This window comes from Urocitellus parryii, chromosome 3 (genome assembly GCF_045843805.1).
Source record: "Urocitellus parryii isolate mUroPar1 chromosome 3, mUroPar1.hap1, whole genome shotgun sequence".
In the NCBI taxonomy this organism is placed as follows: Eukaryota; Metazoa; Chordata; class Mammalia; order Rodentia; family Sciuridae; genus Urocitellus; species Urocitellus parryii.
Genome location: NC_135533.1, coordinates 11,509,858 through 11,515,558, shown reverse-complemented (window position 1 = coordinate 11,515,558; position 5,701 = coordinate 11,509,858). Strand labels below are relative to the sequence as shown.

At 42.6% G+C, this 5,701-nt stretch overlaps 1 pseudogene; it reads right to left on the bottom strand.

The window, feature by feature from the left end:
* Positions 1-2,195: 2,195 nt before the first annotated feature.
* On the bottom strand, positions 2,196-3,763 carry LOC113199671 (aspartate aminotransferase, mitochondrial pseudogene; annotated as a pseudogene).
* Positions 3,764-5,701: the final 1,938 nt, after the last annotated feature.

Sequence of the window (5,701 nt, the reverse complement as noted above, 5' to 3'; positions counted from 1 at the left end):
CCATTTGCTATGCACCAAGAATCTATGAATATGTATATAATTTTGAGTTCCTCAGATTTAGAGTGTGCTAGAGCCAATTTCACCACATGGAGTTCTGCATGTTGGGCTGAGTATTCTGTCCCTTCATCAGTCAGAATTACTCCATCTGAGGGTCCGTAGGCTGCGGCATTCCAGCGCCGCCTCCCTTTTATTACCATAGTGGAGCCATCAGTGAACCAGGCATTTAGTAGCTTTATTGACCATTGTTCAGACCCCCAGTGCCTGATTGGTCTGCTGGGGTACAACGTGAGTATGTTTTAGGGCAGATGCAATTGGTTGGGATGCTATGTGCTCAGTCAATTTGGCTACTGTCTTTCCTGTTGTGGTTGGGTGTTCCTTGTGGAACTCCTGTATATACCATTTCCTTGTTAGCACCTTAGGCTCCATCTGTACCCCAGGGAGTGCTTCTCCAGGCACAAGGGCCCATGGTAATATTGGTATAGTTGATCAGATTTTTATGGGTTGATTCTGACATTGTGGGGAAACAGTATGCAAAGCATCATAGAGTGTCCATATGGTTTTCTCAAAAAGGTATTATTTTGAGGATATCCATGGAAATTTCTTGCAAAAGAATGTCATGGAGAATGTCTTTCCATTAATGGTGGTATAAAGTCCCCAGTTACCATAATCTTTTAAAAATATTATATCTACTGTAAATCATCCCTTTTCAGGTACATGTAGGTGTTGGTATTGTTTAATGTATTCTTTTAGTGTTTTAAAGGCAGAAAATTGTGGTTCTCCCCAAACAAAATGTCCTGCCTTCCTGGTCACCTCATATATAGGTTTTAAGATGATTTGTAAGTAGGGGATGTGGTTTGTCCAATAATCAAATAAGCCAATTAGGTGTTGGGCTTGCATCTTTCTGTGGGCTTGGTTAGAGCCATATTTTATCAGTGGTGGTGGATAGAATTGATTGTCCAGTGGAGTTACAAATTACTCCCCCCAATTTTTTTTTTTTTTGGATCTACAGTAATTTTATCGTAACAGAGAAACCAAGCTGCAGTAAGTCTACATGATTAGAGCAGATGGTGGTTATCGTTCCAAGGGTGAAGCCTAAGCCTGGCTGGCAGCACACAAACCCCAGACTATCTCTTTTCTGATCCTAACCTGTGTTGCCTGACTCATGATGTGAGGTTAGTGGCTGCACAACCACAAGGAATGAAAGTAGAGGTCCAGCGGGCAGAGGCAGCACCCCAGGAGGAGACAATTACAGAGTCAATGATGAGGATGCTGGAATAAAGTGCGGTCACCTACCCTCGACTATTCTTTGCCAAGAAACAGAGGGTATGGCATGAGCAGAAAATTATGTTCTCCAATCTTAAATAGATCCTGATATGATGGGGTTCATGGTTAATCAAGCAATAGAATGGGATGGGAATCTAGGCTAGTTATAGGTCTTTGTGTTAAAGAAAAGAACAGCAATGGTAAGAAGAGACAGACATTTTCCTTATTTTCTTAAATAAGACAGGAAAAAGCATCTATTATTTTCCTTGCTGCAGTGGCAACAGATCCATTGGTTTTTGTAAAGCACAATTTGTGCAATATGGTCTGTTGATAGGATGCTCCACCATGGGGGGACAAATGTGAGGTGGACTGTTAATGACACAACTCAGCCTATAGCATGAGCTATGTCTCAAGTTGGATCCGCAGAGGAACCCCTTCCACCACACAGTGCTTCATTAAAGCTTCTGAAGGGAGTGAGAAGGGAAATTGCATGGAAATGGAAGGCGATCCTCAGGGTTTTACAAAATGTCATATAAGAGGAAAGGAGGGGTAAGACAAGATAATACAAATGGAAGAAAGGATGTACAGTAGAAGGGGTAGAGAGAGAAAAGGGGAGGGGAGGGGAGGGGAGGGGAGGGGAGGGGAGGGGGGACAGTAGAGAATAGGACAGACAGCAGAATACATCAGACACTAGAAAGGCAATATGTCAATTAATGGAAGGGAAACTGGTGTGATACAGCAATCTGTATATGGGGTAAAAGTGGGAGTTCATAATCCACTTGAATCAAACCGTGTAATATGATGTATTAAGAACCATGTAGTGTTATGAACGACCAATAAAAAAAAATAAAATTAAAAAAAAAAAAAAAAAAAAAAAAAAAAAAAAAGCTTCTGAAATATTGCAACATCATGACAGGTTTTTGGTGCTGTGACTTTCTTATACATGTAAACTCTTTCAAAAAAGTCAGAGATAAAAGGATGATGGAGGAGTTTGGTTTAAAGCCACAGAGTTCCAGACACCAGCCATGGATGCCTCTGCCCTATCTCACTACATGTTCTTTTCTGAGAAACACATCCAATCACTAAGTGTTATGCACTGTGGTTGAAAGAAATGACCTCTCCACCATCCACCCTCCCTCGTCCTGCTTGTGAATCACACAATGGCAGGGGCTGACGACAGAAAGGTTGTCTCTGTTCTCGCACCAGGAAATTACTTGGTGACCTGGTGGATGGCATGTGCAAGATAGGCACATGTTGGAGGTGACCCCTGCCACAGAGATGTGGCCATCCTTTGTCATGTAGATAGAGAACTCCTTGGTCAGCCGCTCTACCTGTTCAGGCTTTAGGCCTGTGAAACAAAACATGCTGATCTGGTCGGTGATGTGCTGCCAGTTATGGGAGGAGCCCTCCTTCTTGAGGTTAGAGACCAGCTGGGTCCGCATGCTAATGATGCGGTCGGCCATGCCTTTCACTTCCTGTAACCACGGCTTTCGCAAATCCGGGGAAGTCAGGATGGTAGAGGCGATCCGCCCCGTTGAGAGGAGGGTTGGAATACAAGGGGCGAATCACAATCTTCAGCTGTGACTCCACCCTTTTGGCTTCATCAGCGTCTTTGCAGACTACGGTGAAGGCTCCCACCCACTCGCCATATGAGCCCATGTTCTTGGCATATGATTGGCAGAGACAAACATTAATGCCCTGTTCGATGAAGTGGCGCACAGCCCAGGCATCCTTGTTACCATCACAACTGGCAAAGCCTTGGTAGGCCTTGTCAAAGAATACAAAGAGATTCTTTTTCTTTACCACAGACGCTATTTCCTTCCACTGCTCAGGACGAGGGTCCACTCCTGTGGGATTGTGGGCACAGGCATGCAGGAGAAGAACACTCTGCTCTGGCATTTTCGAAATGTCTTCTATGGCGCCTGTGAAGTCAAAACCACAAGTCTTGGGGTCATAGTACCGATAACCCTGTAGCTTCATGCCAGCATCCCTGAAAATGGGTGTATGATTTCCCCAGGACGGTTTCAGTAGAAAGACATCTCGGCTGTACTTAAAAAATCTTTCCATAAAATTGGCTACGACCCTTAAGGCACCAGTTCCAGAAATGGTCTGCACGGTGACAAACCGGCCACTTTTCAACACCTCACAGTTCTCACCCAGGGCTAGTGCTGCGGATGCCTTACAAAATTCAGCCAGTCCACCAATGGGCAGGTATTCCTTGTCCAAATTTTTTGCAGCAATCTGGGCCTCTGCCTTCCGGACGCTAGGGAGCACATAAGGCTTTCCATTATCATCTCGGTAGGCACCAACTCCCAGGTTCATCTTTTTGCTGTTAGTGTCTCTCTTGTAGGCTACAGTGACTCCCAGGATGGGATCTGGGGGTCCCATTTCTACATGGGCCCACCAAGAGCTGGCTCTGGCAAAGGCCCGGGTGGAAGGCGCCAGCGGCCCCGGAGAGGATGCGGCCGGAGTGCAGCAGGGCCATGGTGGATGGCAAGAGGGCAGTAGGTAGCGCAAGACAGAGTGGAGGGCAAGTCCCCAAAATTTTAATTAAGCTGCAGGTCCTTGAACTTTATTAATGGTCCAACCAGTTATTTATTTATTTGTTTGTTTGTTTGTTTTTTAGTTTTATTGATTTTATTTTTTTAAATACATAACAGCGGAATGCATTACAATTCTTATTACACATATAGAGTGCAATTTTTCATATCTTTGTATACAGAGTATGTTCACACCAATTCATACCTTTATACATGTATTTTGGTTTTTTTTTTGCATTACAATTCTTAATATATATATATATATATACCACAATTTTTCATATCTCTGTTTATATATAAAGTATGTTGACACCCAATTCTATTGTGTTGGGAAGGACATTTTCACCTGAGTAATAAATGAAAATGTCCTTGTCTGTCTCAAGGTTCCTGGCCTGTCTTAGGTATTCTATTATGTCATTTATGTGTGGCATTAGCTAGTGCTGCTGTTAATGTTAGCTTTAGATGACTTGTGTCTCCCTTGATCACTAAATGTTTTATCTCCTGTTTTATAGGAATAGCTAATAGTGTAGTAGCCTCCTCAGAGTATGTCATTACAATAATCCCAATCTTATGACAGTTTAATATACTGGTCATACTGGCCCAGTATAACTGCATACCAAAGGACGACAGATCCATCATTGACAACAGGTCCACCATTGATCCAAGCTTGGGCTACCCAGCTAAATATAGCATATGACTCAAGAGGTTGATCACTGACTACATTTAATAGTGCATCATGGATTTGGGGGTTGTCTGTGATACCTACTAGGGCTGACATTTCTTGTCCAGAAACCATCACTCTGTTTGCTTTCCTGTTCTAAAGTTTTAGTAAGTATTTGACATTCCTGGTGTCTTTCTGTGCAAATTCACTTCTATATACCTGTATCTCAGTCCTGGTTAAGTCCCTAATTTCAACAGATTGTTCTGCATTTTCAGAGTTCCCTGGAGTAATTATTTTATTTGTAATGACCATATGCATTCCTTAAGTTCCTGGATTTCCATCATGTTCTGTAGGAATGGGTTAGTTTTACTTCTTTCAATAATTCTTTTGGCTAGCCTTTTTCTCCTTTGTCTATCTTCATCTATGTCTGATTGTTTTACACAATATTTCAGGTATTTCTTTAGAATCTGCTCAAGCAATTATGGGTTGCATTCCATCAGGGTTTGTTAACACTACTTCTACAGTTGTCCCTTTCTGGAAGTTTGGGAACTTTTCCTGTGTGGCCCTATCTATGTCTCACCATTGATTTGGGGGGTTTAATTTCCTTTTGACCAGAATTTCAATTGGTCTAGTTTTTCCTTAATCCACATCATTTCTGTAACTTAACAGCTATATGCAGTATTACCTAAACCACATGCTTTCTACAATACCATAATATAGTGCTATTGGTATATATATGCTTGACAGACATCATTCAATTAATAATTCTGCCTGTCTATATAACCGTTTCACTAACCATTCCCGCATCCAGCCTTACCCTGTCAGGAAGTTGCTTTCACCCCTCCCAGAAGACGGTCTTACCACAGTTTTCCCTGGGGTGCCTTTTGGAGGTGGCTAATAGCAATCATAACTTGGTATATGGTCCTTTCCCCAAGGTTGGACCCCTACCAGAGCCAGTCTTACCACAGTTACACACAGGTATCTTTTGGAATTGATCACTACTCTCTTGGTTCAAGGTTGGTACCCCAAGGTATCACTTATGTATAGGCCTTAAGCAATCATAAGCAACCCTGCCAACTACACCAATTGTCCCGAGCGATGCTATTAGTAATTACTCAGAGGCAGATTGTCTTCAAATGCAAGCATATCTTTGATACACAAACAATTAATGCACAGAGTGTTGGATGTGCTGAAGCACCCCAACTAGCAATTAAGGCACACTAATTAAGCACTACGA